Source organism: Hyperolius riggenbachi, chromosome 2 (genome assembly GCF_040937935.1).
Source record: "Hyperolius riggenbachi isolate aHypRig1 chromosome 2, aHypRig1.pri, whole genome shotgun sequence".
In the NCBI taxonomy this organism is placed as follows: Eukaryota; Metazoa; Chordata; class Amphibia; order Anura; family Hyperoliidae; genus Hyperolius; species Hyperolius riggenbachi.
This window is the reverse complement of record NC_090647.1, coordinates 198,809,356-198,833,927: the sequence shown is the minus strand read 5'-3', so window position 1 is coordinate 198,833,927 and position 24,572 is coordinate 198,809,356. Positions and strand designations below refer to the sequence as shown.

The 24,572-nt window shown below is 42.3% G+C and overlaps 1 protein-coding gene and 1 long non-coding RNA gene across 4 annotated transcripts in view; one reads left to right on the top strand and one right to left on the bottom strand.

Annotated features, from left to right (window-relative positions):
• FGF14 (fibroblast growth factor 14) overlaps nucleotides 1-24,572 on the bottom strand; it is a 663,348-nt gene that overhangs the window by 43,209 nt on the left and 595,567 nt on the right. The window lies entirely within an intron of this gene.
• LOC137544198 (uncharacterized) lies at nucleotides 18,822-23,334 on the top strand. Its single transcript, XR_011025779.1, has 2 exons — nucleotides 18,822-18,875; nucleotides 23,142-23,334. It is a non-coding gene; the product is annotated as an uncharacterized lncRNA (long non-coding RNA).

Sequence of the window (24,572 nt, the reverse complement as noted above, 5' to 3'; positions counted from 1 at the left end):
TGGCGTTTGGTCTATAGGCAGCTTCTGATATATGCCTACTACCTGGCTGGACTATGAATTGGGCCTGAAGAAATGTTTTTTGACATGTCAGTTCTATTTTTTACCTAGGAGTGCACTCCTGTCGGAACTGTTAGGGTCCCTGTACATTGCTGTAGATCTTTGGCCAGGATTTTTTGCTTGTTTTTAAGGGGGTTTGTATGAGTGTCGCTACATGCTAGATCTTTTTCAATAAATTTTGTACTATTTTTTGCAACTAATCTTGAGCTCCCTGTACCCTTCTTATCTTGTTATAGCTATTTTTATGGGTGAGACAGATTTATGGTAGGTAGATATCCCGTACCCCCTCTTTTCTTTATGTATTAATTGTTACGGTTTTGATATCCCTAGTTGCACTATACACTGATTATTTTTGTGAAATGGCATATGTACCAATTTTTGAAGCCGATCATGAGAGGATAGATGGTTTTGATGGTGTGGAAGACGAAATTGCTGGAGAGGACAGATTGCTGTTAGTAAGATTATTTCGCCAGCACAAACGAATTTCAATCAAGTTTGTTAAAAAGAAATTGGAGATCATAAGTATGGAAAGATACATAGAAAAGAGCGTAATTCCAAGAGGCATCAGGGAAAGGGTCGCCCCAGCCGAGCACTTACAGACCTTGCGTATGCTACCCGAGTGGGAGAAAGAGTGTAAAGCACATGGATTGAGAGTCATGAAAATATTTGTGAAGGAGGAAAAGATTCAATTTAAGGATATAGAAAAAGAACTAGAAATCAGTACCCAGAAATTGAATGAATACAAAGAAAATGATTACTTTGGGGATTTAAATGATAGACTAAAGTCTGATGTGGAGAAAGAACATGATAGAATTAGAGAATTAAAGGATAAGAAATTTGCACGCGATGTGGACGATTTCAAAAAGGGGGATATTTTCAATTTAAATGGACGAAATTATGGGAGCAGGCGGGGATCAGGAAGGAGAGTGGGTTGGGGCAGCGGCTCGGATGAGACTGGAACTGATGCCTCTGTAACTGACAGTGAAGTAAAACGAAATCCAGGTATTTTAAGAAATAAGAGACGTTACCAGAGACAGAATAGGAAAAAACGCAATGAGAGACATGATAGGAAACAGGGTGATCCTGATTTTTTAGGAAGCGGACCAGAAGGAGAAGGAGGAGGGGGAGACGTGGAAAAAAGAACAGGTGTCCAGACGAGACAGAATGCGATGAGGAATTCCCTAAGACAGATAGTGACGCCATCCAGGTCAGCAATGACCTAGATGTTATTAACTTAACTGAGGAAATTCTGACAACTGACCAGATTGATGTGATAAGACGAGGCCTTAGCTTTTGTCCAAAGCAGAGTGGTAATGAGTTTGAAACCTTTAAGGATGTCCAACTGTTTTTGCGCAGAGTCCTCCTGCGGCGGATGCATGCCTCTGATGCCCCCAGCACGTCACCAGTGTGCGATATCCCAGGTTCCCCCATAGATGTGGATGATTTTGAGTTGGAATCTCTTTTTGAGCAGGTTAATTCTTTATCAGACCCGACCACCTTGCATCCAAAACTCTTCCCTAAATCTACCTATATGCCTCCCCTTACCTCAAATAGACATGCAGCCATGTTTATGGATCTAGTGGCTGAGGATCTGAGGAAAATTGAGTGGAATAAAAAGGGTAGGGACAACCTAACAAAAAAGGAGAGGGAAGCCTTAAAATCCCTCCAATCAAATCCAAATTTGATAATCAAGAACAATGACAAGGGTGGGAATGTAGTCTTGATGACTAAAGAACATTACGAAAAGGAAGCTAGGAGACTTCTTGGTGATAGAACTACTTATGAAAGGGTGGGCAGAAGCCCATTCAAGGAATTGGTTGAAAAAATCAACTTAAAGATTCAGTGGGGTTTTTTGGAAGGAGTGCTTATGGAAAGGGAAATGAAATATCTAAATGTAATGTAGTACAGAATTCCAACGTTTTATTTTTTGCTGAAAACGCACAAAAATTTACTCAATCCCCCGGGTCGCCCGATCGTTTCGGGCAATAATGGACCCCTGGAGAAACTTTCAAAATATGTTGATCTTAAGATAAAGGAAATGGTTAGGGGGTTGCCCTCATTTGTTATGGACACTGGTGATGTGCTGGCTGGCATAGAGGATGTGTTCGTTGGGGACGATTGGCTGTTGGTTGGCCTTGACGTGGAAGCTCTATTTACTTCGATCCCCAATTCAGTCGGCTTGGAAGCATTGGAATACTATCTGTATAGACACTACCAGACACATGAGAGTCATGCCGACTTTGTCTTGGATGCTATGAAGTTAATTCTTGAGAATAACTATTTTGAATTTGGGGGCTCGATTTACAGACAGAAAAGGGGGGTGGCCATGGGGGCTGCGTGTTCCCCGGCCTACGCCTGCCTCCACCTGGGTTACTGGGAGCAGGAGGTGGTGAGGGGCAGGCCTGGGTACCGGGAACACGTAGCCCTCTGGTTAAGATTTGTGGATGATGTCTTTGTACTGTGGAAAGGCACTAAACAGGAACTGGACCTGTTTGTTTCAGATTTGAATACAAACAATAGAAACATTTTTTTAACCTACACCAGTGACCCAAAAGAGATCTCCTTTCTGGATCTGCTTATCAGGAAGGAGGGGAATTCCCTTGTTACTTGTACTTATAGGAAGCCCACTGCTGGCAATACCCTCTTGTTGGCTTCTAGCTCCCATCTCCCGGCACAGAAGTGGGCAGTTCCCACTGGTCAGTTCCTTCGGCTACGAAGGAACTGCAATACCTTGATAGATTTTAAAAAAGAAGCTGGGGATTTGAGGGGTAGATTGCTGGCAAGGGGGTATCCTAATCGTGTGATAATCACAGCTTATCACAGGGCTTTAGCCCGTGATAGGAAGGAGTTGCTTTATAAGAGAATAAATAACAGACATGGGGCATCCACTGGTAACAATGTAATACCCGACTCACAGACAGTCTCTCGTATTGTTACAACCTATGGAGCCCACTTTGGTGAGGTCCGGGAGATCTTACAAAAATATTGGCATCTCTTACAAAGAGACCCAATTATGGCAAAGATTGTTGGGGATTACCCACACATGGCGGCCAAGAGATGTACTAACCTTGGGGACCTATTGGTCTCGAGTGAGTTTGGATGGAATAAGACCCCCAGAAAGAGATCTAATAATGGAATGCACAAGTGTCTAGATTGTGATGTGTGCAGGTATGTACAACCTGGTAACCGTTTCTTTAACTATGATCGGTCTAGATCTTTTATTGTTAATGATTATATATCCTGTACGTCAACTAAGGTTGTTTACCAGATTAGATGCCCGTGTGACCTAATCTATATTGGTAAAACATATAGATCTCTAAATACACGCATTGGCGAACATATTGCTAACATCAAGAGTTCCTCCATTGATAAAAAAAGAATTAATCCACTTGCACAGCATTTTAAATCTGTGCATAATGGGGACATATCTGGTCTGCGATTCATGGGTATATATAAATTGAACATTAGCCCCCGACGGGGTGACTTTGATAAACAACTCTTGAAAAAGGAATCAAGCCTTATATATGATTGTGGCAGTCTGTTCCCGCAAGGATTAAACAAGGATTTGAATCTGAAAGTTTTTCTGTGATTGTACACTATTACCTGAATATACCTCTCTATTGGTGGCTGAACTTAGTTCCTTATTGAAAAGGACGCATGGGTGAACGGTTTTTAATTTGCTAATTCCTTGGAGTCTAGCAAAGCAGACGGACTGGTTGCTATGGTTACAATGGACATATAAGGTGGCAACAGTTCCGCATGCATCACGTCTGAAGAAGTCACGTGTCAAGTGACGAAACGCGTCATGTGAGCAGGCTCTATCCGGAAGCGCACGCCAGCGCCAACGTCCCCCGTGCCTCCGCCTCTCTTCCTCCTCCTGCCCCGTACGTCAGTGTATCAACCACCTCCAATTGAGATGATCCGGCTTTCCGCATTGTGTGCGCCACTGAATTAGAGGAGCCTCTTCGGTGTGGGCGCTTGCCGACCATTCGGGACACGTGAGTTTGGCTGACCCCGTCATCTGGGGAGCCATGTGTTACAGGAGCTACAGGAGTTGAGGTTAGACACTATACTATGTGTCTGTAATGAGGGCGTATGTGCCTTGGTGCACAGAGGCGTGCTTTTAGTTACGCACACGGGTGGAAATTGTACAGGATTCTTATGGCGTTTGGTCTATAGGCAGCTTCTGATATATGCCTACTACCTGGCTGGACTATGAATTGGGCCTGAAGAAATGTTTTTTGACATGTCAGTTCTATTTTTTACCTAGGAGTGCACTCCTGTCGGAACTGTTAGGGTCCCTGTACATTGCTGTAGATCTTTGGCCAGGATTTTTTGCTTGTTTTTAAGGGGGTTTGTATGAGTGTCGCTACATGCTAGATCTTTTTCAATAAATTTTGTACTATTTTTTGCAACTAATCTTGATCTCCCTGTACCCTTCTTATCTTGTTATAGCTATTTTTATGGGTGAGACAGATTTATGGTAGGTAGATATCCCGTACCCCCTCTTTTCTTTATGTGTGAATTAGAGCTGTGAGCTGTGGCTCTGTGACAATAAGTAAATACTGAAGCTTAACCTTTTCTGTGCTCCCAGGAATGTGCAGACAGTTAACACTTCAGGTTTTTTTTTAATTTCCATACATTGTAATGAAGACATTTTTTCCCCTAAGGCTGCTTACACACCAAGACCTTACAGGCGCACGTTAGTGCGCCTGTAACGCTCCCCCAACGCACAGCAATGTAACACAAGTCGGCTGTTCACACAGCCCACGTTGCGTTACATGTAACGCTGCACGTTCTGTGCAAAGTGCAGCATGCTACGGCGTTGGAGCGGCTATAGCCGCGTTAGACTGTTTGCACATGCGCAGTGGGGGGCGGAGAGGAGGCGGGGAGAGCCAGCTACAGTAGCCGCGCACATGGCTACTTAATATTCACTGCACTGGCGGGCGCTGATTGGCCGGCGGGACAACGTGATGCGGAGTGTCTCGCTCCGCATCACGTGGTCCCGCTGGCCAATCAGCGCCACTCTGGGAGACATTATAGGACTCGAGCCGCCTAACGCGGCTCACTCTACCGTCGGCTCTTGCAGCACCATACGTTGTGTTAGGTGCACGTTATGCGACCTTAACGTGGCACCTAATGCAACGTCTTGGTGTGCAAGAAGCCTAAAGGTTATCATGCAGTGGTTTATCTTTAATGGCAGAGAGGATGTTCTGAATTTGGCTCTACTTTGAGAATGTTTGGCATGGGACCCAAATTCAGACCCTAGGGAGTGTGAGGTTTCTCTAAGGAGCACCGCTTAAATAACTGGTTATTCATGCAACTCTGAAGATAAATGTAAAGATGCATAAATGAATGTGTAACAATCTCACAAAGGCTACTGCAATCCTCCTGTGGTACTGGGTCTCCATAATTTTGCTTGCTTCCCTCTAACACAGCCTACAGCAACATTCTACAACATAACTTCTAATTAGCTGTGCTTTCACCTCTGAGTGTAAATGTCCTCTAGCTAATAAATAAAGCTTGAAGTGGTATGACAGAACAAAATTAAAATACCTTTTTTTTATTAAGTCCAAATTGCCCTTGGAACTAGTCACCACCAATAATGGATCAAGCTGATGCAGCAATTTCTAAATCATAAGTGATGCATTTTTAAAATAAGCTTGCAAATCTTCATATCTACAGATCCCTAAATGGATATCCTCTATGTTAAACTGGCCTTATGTGAGCCAATTTGGGTACAGCTGTGTAGCACTGTGCGATCTGCACATTTCATATGCAAATGAGACTAAATGTGGGAATTGCCTTAAATGGGACTCTTGCAAGTAACACTAACAGCCACTGCATTACATGGTTCCTTGCATGCAAGATACAAAATAGCTGATGTGGGATATACCTAGCTACATTAGTGGAAAAAATACAGTACACATCTCCAGTCAGTTCAGGTTTGCACACACGTTAGCAGTTCCATTACAGAAGAAGCCCAGTTCCACCTCACAGCTGGAAGAAAAATCTATCTAGGCAGGCTGTCACTCAACCATTCTTGTTTTTCTCATTGACTAATAAATATTTATCTGTTCTATGTAAAACAATGCACAATAAAAGACAAGTTATTTTTGCACTACCATTCACTTTAATTGAATGTGCTGATTACCTATTGCCCCCAACATAGCTGATTGATTTCCTTCCCATCAATTTCAGACATATTATTGGTTGAAAGTGTTATTGGGCATGGTTGTAAATTTTCATTTAATGGATGGGAAAGGTGCAACTGGAGAATGACAGCTACCTAGTGTTATACTACATCTAGTAGTACAGTGCTGGTTTGATTGATCTGTGATCTTTCTGCTGAAATCTTATCGATATCAAGTAACACAAGGGGCCAGATTCAATTGCAAAAAAAATCCCAGAAACATATTTTAGTTTAAGCGCTCACACACTACACTCAAATATAAATATAAATATGTTACAGCATTCTATTGCAAGTAAAGCAATATTATGCAACAAGCAATCATCAATAAGTTGAACAGGTTGGGTATTTTGCTGCTGCAAAATTGAGGTGTCTGGCTCCCTTCACAATGACTGCTAATATCTCACGGTCCTAATGATGCTTCACCACTTATCTCAACATCTTCTTCAGTCCACTAGTAGTAGGTATTGAACACGGCTTACCTAACATTCCTGATCTAAAGAAGAGACTCAGATTAGTGATGATTTTTCCTCAGTAACCGACAAGTCCAGTTGGTTCTGACCTACTAGATATACTGATGGTCTCTTTATACTGAGAGTAGAACATAGGATACATGAAAGGCTTATTTTTGTTTGTGTTTAAAGTATAGTTAAAAGGAATTTAAATATATCTGGTATATAATAATTTTCAGCTGGTGCTGTATGTTTGTAACTGTGCTTTTGACTTTTTACAAAATGGCGGTTGGGGGGCTAAGAAAGACAGCTAAGGGCTCTTTCACACTACAGGCAGCGGTAAAAGGCTAAAACGCTGCGTTTTGGCTGCAGGCGTTTTGAAGGCGTTTTCCAGGCGTTTTAACGCCAATACATCACTATTAATTGTAATAAGAAACGCCGCGGTAGGCCCAGAAAAAGTGCCTGGGAGCGTTGAAACGCAACGCTCCAAAACGCGGCGTTAGATGTGAAAGGTAAAATGAAAGTCTATGGACTTTCATTTTACCTTGGAAAACGCTCACTTTGGCCGTGGCGTTAAAACGCCGAAAAAGCCCTCTAGTGTGAAAGGGCCCTAAGTGCTGTCATGTAGCCTAAGGCTGACCCAAATAGAATGGTATGCTGAGCTTCAGGCTCATATCCTAACTACATATCTTTGATGCTCCCCATCAAAATGTTGATGCCCCACCCCTTCTCCAACCAGCCCCTCCCTCAATGGTGACCCTCACAGCCAAGGGACTTATTTCCAAGTGGTTTGATTCAAAGTGTGGCTACCATGAGCCCCCAAAACAGTGCAGCCACTGTGACTAAACCACTGATACAAAGTGGGGTCCTAACAATCCTGTGCCTCTTTGCAAATGTTCTTCAGCTGTTGAGTTACTTTGATTTCTAGTCCAAAGCTTAAGTTTAAAGTGATCCTGTAGTGGATGCATGTAAGCCAAATCGATGGTAAGGCTGCATACTGAGCAGCTTCACTACCTTGCCACTCTGCCTTGTCATGAATGGGGCCCTCCCAAGACTCAGCACATATGTAAATTTGAAAAAAAAAACTCAAATTCCAAATGCAAATGCAGATCTAACTTTCTGCCAGGTAATCCAGTCAAATTTAGAGCCCTTGCTTGGGTTCAGGAGAGCCCCGTTAGTGACATCAGAGTATGCCACATAGGGCTTGATTCTCAAAAGAGTGCTAACTTTTAGCACGGCCGTTTTCACGCGAATTTTCAGCGTTTTTGCGTGAATTTTCGCGTTCAACACGAAAACAATAACGATTTCGTGCAAAAATGTTTAATTGCGCGCGAACGCGAAAATTCGCGCGAAAACGGCCGTGCTAAAAGTTAGCTCTCTTTTGTGAATCAAGCCCATAGTGTGTATCATAATCACCTGTTTGGATGTAGCAATCTGCTATTTTAGATTTTAAATGCACAATATTGCTTCTGAAGTTCAAACATGAAAACTTGAATCTTGCATAAAAGTATCACACTATTTTGTGCAGTAAATCCATCTAGCTTTAAAGAATATGCTATTAGCAAGCAAAAAAAAATTAAAAAATAAATTGTGTAGGAGTAAGCTAGCTTGTATAATGTTTAGCTACAATGCTTCTGGCGGTGAGTAACAACTGTGAAATTAAATCTTTATATACTTTTGGATCCTCCATCAAGAAGAGTTTACGCCAACATCAAAAGGCACTGTAATATAATTTATTAAGAACTATATCCTTTATTACTGCAACTTCACAGGAAGCGAGTCTAGAGACATTGGGGGAAGCATGCAAAATCCTTTACTTTCCTTCCTGCTAGGATAAGTTTGTGTTGTGCTTTTTTTGTAGCATGATAAACTAAACACAAACAGTAGTTTTATATTAAGAATCTTTATTTTAGTTGCCAAAATGTGACTTCTACTTTGTTGCCCATTCTTTAATCCAGGGGCAATAGTTTAGCTTATTTTTGAAACTGTAACACGCTACTGCATAGCTTTCAGTGTTAACACAGCATAAGTAAAACTATATCTAAAATAGTTTTTAAAATGTCCAATAATTTAACCATGGTATTATAAACTAGTTGTGCTATATGCACATGAGGAGTTGAGGACTAGCAACTGAGCTTGAGCAGTTATATAAAGACGGGGGATGGAAGGCAAAGGAGTAAATCTCCAGGAGAAACAGAAATAGATATGGTTTTGTAAGTAACACACTTTGGATTAGAAACACTAATTGCATTATGGAGATGTGGCCTCTAATTTCACAAAGTCGAATATTTGATAACTGGTGTGTTTCAGCAATTTTCTAGCATTCTTGAACTGAATGCACAACTGTTACTTCTCTCAGTTTATTATTCTTTACACGTCTGTATTTTCCACCTGTACATCTTCAATACATGCTACATGGAATGAAGCAACCATTCAGTCTTCCTTTAGAGCCCCTCTTTATTGACATAGGGCGCCGGAGGAACCGCAGAAGCTTGGATGCCGCCCAATATTTTTTGCAGCAGTTATGTAGTGTGTGGCGGGGGAAGTTTAGATGTTGGGGGGGCGGGGGTGTTAAGGTCAGGCTTAAAGAGGAACTTTAACCTTGCATTGAACGTCATCCTATTCAGTAGCTGATGCCCAGGGGTCTAGTCCTGGGAAAAGAAGTGAGTGGACCCACCTGGAGAACCCGTCAAAAATGGGCGTGGTCAAGCACACCGTGGGCGTGGTCATGGGTGGGGCCAAATATACATGACCTTAGCAGTGATGTAAAAGGTCTGCCAAGGAAGTTTGAGCTCTGCCGTAGTGTATCCCCCAAAAATTGATGTAATCTGACAGCATTTCACCAAAAAGACACATAATCTGGTAGAAGTTCCTCCAAAATACAGATAATATGGAAGTGGTTCCCCCAAAATAGACAATGTGGCAGCAGCAGTTCCACCAACATACACATAATTTGGAAGCAGTTCCCCAAAATACGCGAAACCTGGCAGCGGATCACCCAAAATACACGTAACACCCAAAAGACATATAATCTGGCAGTAGTGGTCCCCCAAACATACACAATCTGGCAGCAGTTCCCCAAAATACACGTAATCTGGCAGCAGCCGTTCCCCTAACATACACATAATCTGGCAGCTGTTCCCCAAAATACATAACAGCGATTCCACAAAAATGCAGATAATCTGACAGCAGTTCCCCCAAAATAGGTACCCCCAGGTAGCCAGGTCTATAGGTGTCCCCAGTATAAGTAGCCATGAGTATAGTAGTCCCCAGTATATGTAGCCAGAGGTATAGTTGCCTAGTATATGTAGCCAGGGGTATATGTGCCCAGTATATGTAGCCAGTGGGATATGTCCCCAGTATATGTAGGCAGGGGTATATGTTCCCAGTATATGTAGGCAGGGGTATATGTCCCCAGTATATGTAGGCAGGTGTATATGTCCCCAGTATATGTAGCCAGGGGTATATATGCCCAGTATATGTAGGCAGGGGTATATGTCCCCAGTATATGTAGGCAGGGGTATATATGCCCAGTATATGTAGGCAGGGGTATATGTCCCCAGTATATGTAGGCAGGGGTATATGTCCCCAGTATATGTAGGCAGGTGTATATGTCCCCAGTATATGTAGCGAGGGGTATATATGCCCAGTATATGTAGGCAGGTGTATATGTCCCCAGTATATGTAGGCAGGTGTATATGTCCCCAGTATATGTAGGTAGGGATATATGTCCCCAGTATATGTAGGCAGGTGTATATGTCCCCAGTATATGTAGGCAGGTGTATATGTCCCCAGTATATGTAGGCAGGGGTGTATGTCCCCAGTATATGTAGGCAGGTGTATATGTCCCCAGTATATGTAGGCAGGTGTATATGTCCCCAGTATATGTAGGCAGGTGTATATGTCCCCAGTATATGTAGGCAGGTGTATATGTCCCCAGTATATGTAGGCAGGTGTATATGTCCCCAGTATATGTAGGCAGGGGTGTATGTCCCCAGTATATGTAGGCAGGTGTATATGTCCCCAGTATATGTAGGCAGGTGTATATGTGGCCAGTATATGTAGTCAGGGGTATATGTGCCCAGGTAGCCAGGTGTGCCCCCACCCGGAGGGAGCAGAGCAGGGAAGGCGTGCTATAGGGACAGCGGGGATGGGCGGCCATCTCCCCCCCCCCCCATCCCTCATCTTTGTGCTCCCCTTCCTGCCTCTCCCCTCCGGCGTTTTTAAGTGTCGGCCCGGCGGCGAAAGTGGGCGGAGACTTACCTCATTCCAGTCGCATGGGACGCTCCGCTCTGTGTGCGGCTAGAAGACCAGACTAGCCCCACACAGAGCGGAGTGTCCCATGCGACTGGAACGCAGAGGGTCTCCGCCCACTTTCGCCTCCGGGCCCGACACTTAAAAACGCTGGAGGGGAGAGGCAGGAAGGGGAGCACAAAGGTGAGGGATGGGGGGGGAGATGTCCGCCCATCCCTGCTGTCCCCATAGCTCGCCTTCCCTGCTCTGCCCCCTCCACACAAGCCAGGGTGAACGGCGTTCACTTTGAAGAAAAAGTGGGTGGACGCCGTTCACCTGCGTTCACGCAGGACTCGACCCCTGCTGATGCCCCTTTCCCACAAAAAAATCTTTACTTTTTAGGGATGTGTGTGTAGATGATAATGTGGTGAAACCCCTCCCACTGTAGCACCAATTCACCAAGCATTACCACATTCGGTAATGCTGAAAATAGCTGATTTTACAGATCACTTAGGAAAGTGTCAATTCACCAAGCAAGTTACTGAAATTACCGAGCAGTGAGGTAAATTACCAACTTGTGCGGTAAATACCTCAACAAATGTCAGTAAATGTCAATTCACCAAGGCTACAGCACGCGGTAAAACACAGTTCCATTACCGACAGTTCTTTTCTGTCAGTATCAGTGCGAGACTCACGGAACTCACAGAAGCAGAGCAGAGAGATTATGGAACAAAACAAGGTTCCCATGCCACCCTTCGGCAGTTTAACCTCTTAAATGCGGAGGAGCTAGTGGGGGAAATAAGGAGGTAGTGGGGAAATAACCCAAGCAGGGCATTTGTAAAGTCTCTTGGAGATCATCTAAGCTGTGGCAAGTAAATAAAAAGACTAATGGAGAATAGATTCAGAGCTATCAGAGGCAGTATAACAAAATATGCACATCTAAAGGGAAGACAGGATGCCTTTTACAATTGCTATGTTATCTCTGCACGGAACAGCATGTAACAGCACATATACCAACAACTGGGCTTCAGTAAATTACCGAACTTCTACCGCACCTGTGAAAATATTGGTGAATTAGCACCAAAAGTCTAAAATACTGAATGCAGTATTTTTCAGACTTTTTTTTTTTTATCACACAGCCTGTGCTGAATTGATGCCAGTGTGATGTCATAACCATTAAAAAATGGTAGGGTGAAGTGGCACTGGTTTGTCAATGCCTAAACAGATCCCCGCACTTTGAGATGAACCATAGGATTAGCGAAGCGAAGGTAGGCATACCACCGATTAAAAGCTCTTTAATATTTGCCGATACATTTTAAAGGGCTTTTAATCATTGGTGCCTGCCTTCTCTTGGCTAATCATGATCATGATGGTCATGACAGTTTCCTGTCTGAGAACCTTGTTGAATTGTGGAAAATAAGGGCTTTTTCCAAATGCCAAGCAAGCAGTATCTTCCTCTGCCTCTGTGCATATACATTAAAAACAAAACAAACACCTTTTAACCTATCACATTGTTTGTGGGTGTGTTTATAGATAATGGCCATTGGAGCTGTCTGTTTTTTTCTTGTCTGCCAGTAGTAAAGATCCAACAACATGAACGAATTAGACGGTGGTTATTTTTTAACTTCTGACTTTGCAATGTATTAATTTAGTGTTTTCCCCTAGTACTGTCTTTCGGTGAAGTTCATCCTAATGGTCCTTGTAGCAGTTGCACCCATTTTACCCACAGTCATGATCTAGGTTCAGAAGGGCCCTAACCATAGCACTAAAGAAAGCTCCCTTTAACTAGGTGTAGAATAGCTCTTTACGAATGCTCTTTTCCTTCACTACTAATGACAAAAGAGAAAAAAAATCCTGCTTACAAAACATGTATTGTAAATGTATACTTATAGCAATAGATATTGAAAATATGGACGAATTTTAATTTTTTATAGCATATGGTTCATAACTGTCAGAAAAACAAATAATTCATTTTTTTTTACATTGACACATCATATGGTAGAATAATTTGCGATTCCTTATATGCATTTCTTACTCTACTGAATCATTATGCCTGCTGGTATGGGATTCTGTATATCATCATGATGTATTCAATTTATTTATCTTCTCTCTTATTTTCATGTGACAATGTGTGGTTTATGCATATTATTACTTGTGCTGCAACCTAAGGTATTCCCTGCAAACCCTTTTCATTGCATCTGCATTGTGAATTTCTTCCATGAGCTACGCTTGGAATCTCTGTTAAAATCAATATTTGACACATGAATTAAACTGGCATCCAGCTAAAAGACTTTAGGCAAAGCTCCCAGTTGGGAAAAGTTAATTAAAATTATTAACTCAAAAGAAACATTTTTTAAATGTATGTGCTGTATGGAAACTGTTCAAGCACAATTCAATGTTAATATCTTCTGTATGAAGGGATGTTATACTCTTCAGCACATATAGTTGTGAAATAATACAGTATTTTAAAATACAGATATAAGACAGTACCCACTATGGAGTTATTTGATGTTGTCACATAATTAAAGAAGCATAGTCATCATATAAACATTCCAATGACTCTAAAAGTGGCACTGAACGTGCATTGTTTGCAGTGCAATTTCAGTGCAACAGTAAAGTACGCTTCAGTTACAACTGTAACATGGAGTAATCCACCTCGCAGACTGACTCGGCCAAGGGCATTGTTCTCCCTACTCATCCCGGCCCCCTTTGTAGCGATTCGCATGTGCCACTCCATTGGCCTCCTTCCTGAAAAAGTAGTAGTTGGTCATTAACATAGGTGCCTATGGCGTTGCCTGAAATATCAGCGGGTAGGGTTTGGCATTGCCTGGGGGGTCTTTAGTATTAGGCATCAGTGGGAGGTCCTTAGTGTTAAGGCACTTGCGTCGCTAGCCAACGCACAAGCGTGGATGAGTCCTTAATGTTAATACCTCCCTGGGAAAAAAAAACCTAAAAATGTTCTAACATCTAACCAATAAAACTAACTTCCCCTTCTTTATCCCCTGTAATTGATACTCCTGAATGATACTTAAGGTGAGGATAAGTACATAATAAATACTTTGAAGGGATCAGAATTGTTTCATAAAGATGAGCTTGAATGTTTAATATATCCAAAAAGTGCAAAAATTGATTCACAAATTTTCAAAGGCGGTTCATCTTTAGGCACAACATCCCATAAAACGGTGCAACATCAATTTGGTAAGATCAATTGTTTAGAAAGTCTTCCTTTGAAGATTTGTGAAGCAATTTTTGCACTTTTTGGATATATTAAAAATTCAAGCTCATCTTTATGAAATAGGTTCTGGTCCCTTCAAATTATTTATTTTGTACTTATCCTTGTATTTATACTGGTGAACAACTGGTGTAGTTGCGCACCACTAAGGATGTGTTTTTTTCTGATCTTCTAATCTACATGAATACTGATACTTAAAGTGAACCTGAGATGGTTCACTAGAACTTATTCATACTTCCTCCAGCCCCATGTGTGCTGTGGCCTCCCTTGACATCCTCCTTAGCCCCTCCGTTAAGCCAATATGACTCCCTGGAAGTTGCTCGCGTGGCTAGGCCACGCATGTGCAGAAAGCTGTGACTTCCTGGATTGCGGGGAGTCATAGCAGCTTAATGGAGGGCCTGAAGAGGACCGCGAGGGAGACCATGATGCTCATGGGGCTGGAGGAAGCCCCAGGTAAGTATAAATAAGTGCCAGTGTATCTCTGGCACACTTTAACCCTAACCGATACTTACCTATTGTTAACAATTTGGCAATGTAATAGCCAAGCACAACGAGGCAACACTCCATCTGTTAAAACACCCCAAGTGCCAAGCTCTGACAACTTTAGTCAGAGACAACTTATACTTTGGCAGTATAATAGCTAAATGCCATTAAAACCCTGATAAGCAACGGAACTGTGGCAAGGGCCAGCATTCAAAGGAATGGCCCCATAACCACCACTGTATGTGACAGACAACATCACACATTTGTAAAAGATAGATATATTCTGCATACATTAGTCTGAAATTCTGGTTAGAATTCATGTCCATTTCTGAATCTATAACAGTTATGTAAATGCCTAAGCAAGGTCTGTACCCAACCATATGTCCTTAGCTGACATCCACACGACATGAATCAGTTTAATTAGCTGTCAAAATTGCATTCTGTGTGGACATCTCAACATCGCCCTCTACAGTTACTCTCTGCATGCTTGGAAGTGTAGTGTCTTCAAGAGTAATGGTAAAAATCCTGCTGCACCAGATGGTAGGGTGAAGTAAAAAAATCTTTATTTTGTTACTCCATGTCAGTGTTACAAGTAAAAGCTCACGTGTATCGGAGCAGTAGATGGCTCCTTAATCGACTGATTAAGGAGCCATCTACTGCTCCGATACGCGTGAGCTTTTACTTGTAACACTGACATGGAGTAACAGAATAAAGATTTTTTCACTTCACCCTACCATCTGGTGCAGCGGGATTTTTACCATTACTCTTGGATTATCTGGCTTTGGATTTCCCTGCTCCCATTTGGGATAATATGTGAGTGTAGCAGTCTCCCTCCTCTATGTACTGTAGTGTCTTCAGCCTGAAAAGAGGCTTCAGATTTATTTAATTGTTTTCTTACATTTAAGCTACCAAACTAAGCACTGACCAGCTGCTAAATAAAAAAAGAAAAATTCATTTACTGGTATTAAAGTATGAACCCTTAACTACAGCACTTCAACCTGCAAGACCTTATTTACATTCAGGTAATCCCCAAACTGTGACCTGTACTTTGCACATAACCTATCTCTCATTAATCATATATTTGGTCATCTTAAATAACTCACATTTATAAAGCTTATCCTCTAAATTATCTTATCAAGTCTTATACACTACTTTATTTTTGAAGCATAAACGAATAAACTTGATCCTGACCTTGGACCCCCTGGTGGTGCCTAACCCTAAGACCCCCCTGGTGGTGCCTAATGCTAAGACCCCTCTGGTGGTGCCTAACCCTAAGACCCCCCTGGCGGTGCCTAACCCTAAATCTCCCCTGGTGGTGCCTAACCCGAAAGATCTCCCTGGTGGTGCCTAACCCTAAATCTCCCCTGGTGGTGCCTAACCCTAAGACCCCCCTGGTGGTGCCTAACCCTAAATCTCCCCTGGTGGTGCCTAACCCTAAGACCCCCCTGGTGGTGCCTAACCCTAAGACCCCCCAGGTGGTGCCTAACCCTAAATCTCCCCTGGTGGTGCCTAACCCTAAAACCCCCCTGGTGGTGCCTAACCCTAAATCTCCCCTGGTGGTGCCTAACCCTAAAACCCCCCTGGTGGTGCCTAACCCTAAATCTCCCCTGGTGGTGCCAAACCCTAAGACCCCCTGGTGGTGCCTCACACTAAAAATACCCTGGTGGTGCCTAACCCTAAGACCCCCCTAGTGGTGCCTAACCCTAAATCTTCCCTGGTGGTGCCTAACCCTAAGACCCCCCTGGTGGTGTCTAACCCTAAATCTCCCCTGGTGGTGCCTAGCCCTAAGACCCCCCTGGTGGTGCCTAACCCTAAGACCCCCCAGGTGGTGCCTAACCCTAAATCTCCCCTGGTGGTGCCTAACCCTAAGACCCCTGGTGGTGTCCAACCCTAAGACCCCCTGGTGGTGCCTAACTCTAAATTTCCCCTTGTGGTGCCTAACCCTAAGACCCCCCTAGTGGTGAATAACCCTAAGACCCCCCCCCCCTGGTGGCACCTAACCCTAAATCCCCCCTGGTGGTGCCTAACCCTAAATCCCCCCCATAGTGATCGCTTTATTGTGTGAATAATAGTGTTTTACAAATAGTGACTGTAAAAATATATTACAATGTACATATTGATCGCTTTATTATGTGGATAATAATTTTTTACAAAGAGTAAGTGATAACATTTTAACTACCTGCCGACCGAGCGAGTGCGAATCTACGTCGGGCAGGGGGCGCTGCGGTCCTGACCAGACGTCAACTCTACGTCCCATTGACCGCGCGCCCCTGCTCGTCTCCGCCGCTCGGTTCGCTGTGCCCCCGCTGCTCGTTGCTGCCCTGCCGCCTCTATGACGGCAGAGCACTGTGAGCCGGGCAGGAGCCGTTTTCATTGGCTCCTGGCCCTGTCATTCATGTAAGCCGCTCTCATTGGCTTACATGGAGTGACAGGGTCAGGAGCCAATGAAAGCGGCTCCTGACCGGTGCACAGCGCTCTGCCGTCATAGCGACGGCAGAGAGAGCAGCCCGCGGCGGGGACAGAGCGGCGTGTTTGTCGGGAGAGGCGGATCATTGCGGCGATTCGTCGGGAAGCAGCGATTTACGGGACCAGCACCCTCTGGTCCTTAAGGGGGCAGAGGGTGCTGGTCCAGAAAGGGTTAAATAACGTTTTAGTTAAATACAATATATATGTTTAGTGTGTTTGTAAACATTGTTCGTCATATTTAGCTATTACTCGGTTTATCAGATGGATAATAGTGTTTTATAAGTATTAAGTGTGAAAAACGATATATTATGATTTTGTTGTTGAGTAGTTTATTTGGTAAATAATAATGTTTTACAGAGTGTTTATTAAAAAAAGGTATATTACGATTTATTTGTTGTCAGCTTTATATGTTGAAAATAATGATTTATGAAAAGTTATTATTTAAAAATTACATTACGATTTAGCTGAAACTATAAATGAGTATTATTTTATGTGTTAACGTTACTGGTCGCCGGCGAAGTTGGGTAACATAAATTATCATGCATGAAGTTTGAAAACGTAAATTATCATAGTCGCCCTTTTTTCCTGTTCGGTGGCTGTCAAATGATATTTAATATGGGAGTCAATGGCGGCACCCTTTTTGTCCACCTGCCTCATGCGCCCAAATTTCCTGTCACCCCAGAGGCCTCCCCCTCCTGAGGTAAGTATCTGATTTTTTAAGCTACCACAGTTACAGATTCTCTTTAATTGTTACAGTATTGTATAAACTGTTATAAGTACCATAGTTCAAAACATTTTAAATGCACACAGAAAACAACCAAAAAAACATTCTTTATACTATATGTCAAAATCAAGAGTTGTCTGAAACTAAATAATTTATCCAAGTTTAAAACAGGACTCAACTTACAAACAATGTTCAAGTAATATCCACGCAGACCCATAGAACAAAGTGTTTGTGCATGTAGTAAGAGCAGTGCACAAGCAGCTTTAATCTACTGGGCATGGGCAGACCTCACTCGTACATACCCAGTGTGGATGCGCTCGCCCATGGCCTGGAGTGCAGACAGAAGATGAAGACACACCATGCGCTGCAGGATCCGGGAAGCCTCTGGATGGTTCAGAGGTTTCCGATTACTAAGGCAAGTATCTAATGTTTTCCCCCCTACCTAGTCGCTTCAAAACCCACCTAAGGGCCCTTTTCCATGGAAAATTGCAATCACAAATGCACTACGGTGGGATTGAGATTTTTTTGTTTTGTACTATTTTTATATTTTGTACCAGGTCTGTGTTGATGGGATTTTCATGCAATTTTTGTGTTTGTCCGACAATATGTGCGTGTAAAAGGGCCCAAACGTTTTAGTAAAAAAATATCACTGCTATATGTATGGCCTCCTCCTCCCCCAGCTGAACATCTTTTAATGTCAGGGCTAGAGCCACAGCTCTTCTCTGACTTCTGGTGGGTTCTAACTTCCACCCACTAATGCTAGGTGGCATGTGTGCTTGCACACCGCGAGTTAGTCTATAGAGTACTAGGCCCAGCTGGAAGCAAAAAAAGAGCCCCTGTGTGCAGGAAATCTTGGGAGTGCCACTTCCTAATGAGTGTACTGTTGTTATAAATGTAAGTGATGTGCATGACTGCCCTAGCAGTGTACAGACACATGCCATGGCTACAGATGGGAGGGGCGTCTGTTTCTATGCAGAAGGTAGGAGGGACAACAGTGTGGCTGATGATGGAACAACCTCCGGTGGGTAGGGTGAGGAGGTAAATTGTGGGAGAAGGCTGCACTCGTTGCCGTCACTAAAGACATGTTGTCCTAGATCTTTAAGCAGCGTCAGGGAGCACATGTGCACACGTTACAGTCTCTGCTGAGACAGTCCTGAGCGATCCTCATGCATATAGCCTGAGTTAGACCCCTTTTACACTTACTCAGTTGCTCTCAGTTATAAGTGAAAACTTATTTTCAAAGTAATGCCCATGTTTTCCTATGGAACCTTTCACACTTAACGCGTTTTAACTGAAATCTTTTTCATGGAAAAAACGCGTACCAATGCGTACTAACACACACCAACTGATTAAGTGTAAATGGACCCTTACAGTCCCAGAGTATGCCAATCAGCTGCTCTGTCTCCATTTATGGGAGGCAAACAACGTTGAAGCCAAGAGATCTGTATGATACCCAGGTAAAAAAGCATTACATGCAGTACATGCCGGTACAAGGCATGTCTGTATATTCATTTAATTGTAATGCATAGCAAAAAGGTTTATGGCTAAAATATTTTGTAGCGTACTCCAGATAATATAGGCAGCCTAGCAGGAGAGCATCTGTAAAGTGGGTGCTCCGATCTAATGTGACATTTCTTTGCTTCCTGTACGGATGCCCTGACAGAAGTGGTTCACTGCATGCACCTTGCTTTAATGTTCAGCTTCAACAACTGACAGTCTGAAGTAATTTGTGTCATGCTCATGCAGCATCAGGCTATGTAGCTCACTGTTCACTGAAAGATGTGTAGTTAGCACAGAGGAATAATCCAATCACAAATATATTAAAAAACAACCTACTTTGATACATTTTTAGCCACTAATTGGAAGCAAGCATCACCTACTTGGCTTCTGCAATCAAATCAGGTAATTCTGCATGAATAGCACAATGTTAGGCCCAGGAACAGTGCTTTACAATATTCATGTCAATAAAACCTTTTAGTTACTAGGTGTCCTCCATTTGACTGGGGATTAAAACAAAGGTGTGAGATTTAATACAGCCTAGCATAGGCACTTGCCATGTGATTAATCCTTCTCAAGTCTGATGGGAATGGTAATCACCAGGGAAAATGGCAGCGTGACAAGAGAAAAGAATTAAACCATTATAGATATACCTCCAACTATAATAGATAATCATCACCCCTCATTTATACCTGTACAGAATGACAAATAATGCAGGCATTACCATTAGAAGAGACCTATCTTATCCATAAGTTATAGTGCTCAAGAATGCTTATATTATCCAATGCCATAAAGCTAATCACCACTCACATGATAGCATCAATCTGTTGTATGTATTTAATTAAAAGAATGTCACAGTGTAGGTGAATGGAATTCAAATAATTAACAAAGAAATTTTAAATTCTACATACCGTAATAATTTATATTGCTGTGTGTATGAATCCAAAATGTTAAAGTGGACCTGAACTCTTGCACAGGACTGAAGACATACATAGAGAATTGCACTCTGTATGTATTTAGAGAGTTTAGCCTGTTTAATTTCCCCTCATTTGTGTCTAATCACAAATTGTAATTTGATCTCTCCCCTGTGTCACCAGAGATGGCAGATAAGGCCATTTGAAAGCCCAGGAAGTTAATAATATGTCTGCTTCCATGAATCAGGAAGTAGAAACAGTGCAGATTTATTGCAGGATGTATATCAGCTGTAACACAGAAATGTTTTTTGTTTAAAGGTTATTATGCTGTTGTGTATCTTTTAGAGCAGAGAGGACGTTCTGAGTTCAGGTCCGCTTTAATGTTTCAGATCGCAGCTCTGAAAAATGGGTGCAGCTGTAGGGGCCTATGATACAATATTACATTTCTGGCTGCAGACATAAATTTGGGCGCCGCAACTTATTTAGCAGCAGTGCCGAGCAGTACAGCAGTGGATTAGCGATGGGGCATTATAGTGGTTATTTTATTCACTACAGAGTTCTGTACAAATCTGTGGTGGCTGCATCAGGACAGTGGTGGAGTATTATAGAGGATATTTTACCCACTACAGGGATCCAGTACAGGCGAGAAAAGCAACAGTGTTAGAGTTAGGTGTAGGTAGGGGAGCAATGTAGCTTAGATAGAGTAGCTTAGAGACAGCGTTAGGGGAAAGGTCCATAAGACGCCCCCGCACTATAGAAGCACCAGGTTTAGTATTACTCCACCCCTGATTTTTGCCCTCTAAACCAGGTGTATCTCTTAGCCGGAGCGTCTTACAGTTTGAAAAATATGGTAACTGCCTATAAAGTGGCAAAAAGTGTAAGATTTGGATTCTTTATTGTTAAATGAGCTTTATTTTTAAAATAATAAATAGGACACATGTACAAATTTCACTATGAACGTAAGTTTAAGAAGTACCCCTTTTGAAAAGAAAATTGTTAACCTTACTTTAGGTGTTGTCTATTTGCTAATTTCTGTGATTTTCAGCATTGCTGGGCAGTAGATAGGACAGGCATATATTTCAAAAAGGTGCCTGTTGAAAGTGGCACAGGATAGCAGTAGCAGCGGAAGTAGAATATCAGTAAATTTAGCGATATTCTACTACTTCATTCAAATAGTAAAATATTAGTAATATTTACAGATATTTTACTATGACCTAACTTTTACCTACTTTCAAACAGAACCCTCCACTGCCTAACCCCTAACCCATGCCTGTGGGCAACCAATGTGAATCCCCCCCCCCCCCCTCCCGGGCAACTAACCATAGAGAACAAGTGACAACCATGCTAACCTAGAAATAAAAAGCACATACATAAGTAGGTAAATACTAGTCATACTAACATAACAGATGTATTGCACTGTCCACGTTATGATTCCTGTGAATTTTATAAAGGAAAAGCAGAGAATCCTATTCTAGACAGTTTCCATCTTGGTTACCTTTGAATGAAGCTAATCCTAACATAATTTCTTCCCTCACTCTTGCTAATTGTGAATTCTTTACCTGCCCTCCTCCCAGAGTTTTCAGACACTCCCACTGAGTTCTGTTTTGCCAGCTGATTGCAATGACAATTAAAGGGCTAGTGCTCCTAAGGTATGTGATAACTCCAAACCATAACAGCAGAAAAAGTTTTGAAAGTTTTGAATGCAGGATTAGCATCTTTATCACTTAATATACTCAGACCAGTTACTGTTGAAATTGATTTTTATGGTGACAATCCTACTTTAACCTCCCACACCTAAACTTAACCTCTTAAAAACATGTCCTGTATAGAGTGCGGTCCACTATGCAAACTGTTTTTTCGTAGCTGTAGCATGTATAGCGAGCGGCCCCTGCACCCACTATTATAGTGGTCACCTTTTTAACTTCTTCAATACGGCATGGCAGTGCTACGAGACTGGTGCTGGTGCAATTTTCCTATTTCCGGACCATGTAATTAGGGTTGCCTAGAAAGATCTCACAGATATCTGACGATGCATCTTTAGGTTCCTCCAATGACATCAATTTAGAAGCGTATCCTTTATAAACTTCAGCAGAAAGATAGTCAGCTGATTTTTTGACAGGTTAGATACATATAAAGACAGTTGACTATATACCCGCTTTTGAGTCTTTACAGCGGAGTTTGTTTTTTTATGTACACAAGTCATTTTTTAATGTCATTTTTTTTTATTTACTTTCCCTGTATATGTGATGATGTGAATTCATATATTACTTAGTACCATCTACAAGAGAAAAATGATAGGACTACGTATATGTGTTATAAAAATAAGCATAGCTATGCTGTACTAATTGTAATAACTGCATTTAAATACACCCAGTGTTATTGCTAAGTCCTGTAGTCCTGTTAACTATTCTCAATAACAGCCCAACACACAAATCACACAACCTCTCAAAATACTAAAACATATTTTAAGCAACCACTGGGTGTCACTGTTGTTCTAAACCATCTAGGCTGGTCGATCAGTATTAGAATTAAGCAATACATTTGGGTTAGCAACAACTGAGCCTTATCTGAATTCAGTTAACTGTGTCCTTTAAGCGTTCCCTAAAATTGCAGTTATATAAGGTTTAAATTGCTTCAGCGCTATTACAATTACAAGCACAGGTTAACTAACAAGGCAAACAATGGCTTTTCTCTGTTGTTCTTTTTAATATATAAAAATGGTGTAGCTCAGTTGTCCTGTTACACACAATGAATTCATTATATCTTAAACTAAAGCAATTATTATTGCTGAGAGAGAAAAACTAATATGTAATATCAGTCTAGTCACTAATCTGTGAATGTCTTTATGTAAAATGATACAGCTATTTAATTGTGCGCTTTCCCCCCTCCTTAGATCGTCTCTGTTCCCTGCAGTGACTCCTCACTGTCGCTCTTACAAATGGATTCAAGCTCTGCCACAGTACAGTACTTCACAGCGCCTATTAGCAGGAAAATGCTCCAGCAACCTGTACACTGATGCAATCATTTAACTTGCCTGACCTCCACCTAATATAACATGCCTTGCTAATAAATGTTAGCTAGCTGCAGAGCAAGATGCACAGTTACTTTTCCACCTTTACAGAAGGGGCAATATCTGTGGAAGGTGTACACACAGGCTGTACACAGCAATTCACAAGTCACATATTAAAAGCGACTGGTTATTAAAAGGACCCTGTTACTTTCCCTTCTCTATCTAAAGTAAGAGCCGTGGGTTTCCTTAGAAGAGAATGGCCTATTAACCCTGCTTTGAGATAAATGTGTAGCTGTACTTTACAATATGAGAGGGAACAGTAAGCATGGGAAGCGTAACACACTAGAGATGTGTGCATGGACAGAATCCACACCAATCCCTTCCTGTTACCATTCATTTTGTATTCATTGCCATACGATTCAAAATACACAGGGCTGGATAGAAAAGGGGAGAAATTGTGTGTACACTTAATAAAGGCCCCCAGTAAACAGGGCCAGAGGTAATGCCAGTAGTGCAATACTGGTAATTTTACCAATAATCCACTATCACCTGTCATAGATAGAAGAATATCTACAGTGTTGTCCATATCCTACTATCTGCCTATATCATCATGCTCTCACAGGAACCTTCCCTACATCTATGCATAACACTAACCTTTCCCTACCAAGAGCTAACACTAATCAACCCCATTTATGCCTAACACTGAACTATCCCACTACCTACACCTAACCAACCAACCACATCTAAGCCTAACACTAACCTAGCCCCTACCAAGACCTACCACTAACCAACCTCATCTATGACTAACACTAACCCCCTACCTATATCTAACACTTACTTCCTCCATTGATCCCTACCCTATCCCCAGGGATCATGGCACTCTACTCACTCTTGTGCAGCATCCTGCTCAGTCACTGCAGCAGCAACAATTGCTCCTCCAGCAACCCAGCTGTAGCAGCTATTCTCCGACACCAAAGTTCCACAGCAGTGTAACGGAACCTTCTCATCACTATCTCCTCTAGTGCCCCAGCTGTAGCCATAAGGCACTGTAGGCACATGTCTACAGGCGCCTGATGATGAAAAGGCTGCTCACTCTCCTCTCCTAGTGCCTCCCTCCTTCCCTGTGTAGAGTCCCATGCAGAGTGTAAAGGAGAGGTTAATCACCCAGCTCTCAGAATTCTACTGACTAGATCTACCTTCAGTCTTAATACTGAGGGTATCTCTGGCTACCTAAAGGGACACTTGTAGCTACCTATTACGGACAAGGGAAGCAAGGGAGAAGTTACAGCTGGGACAGGCAGCACTCTTGTACAA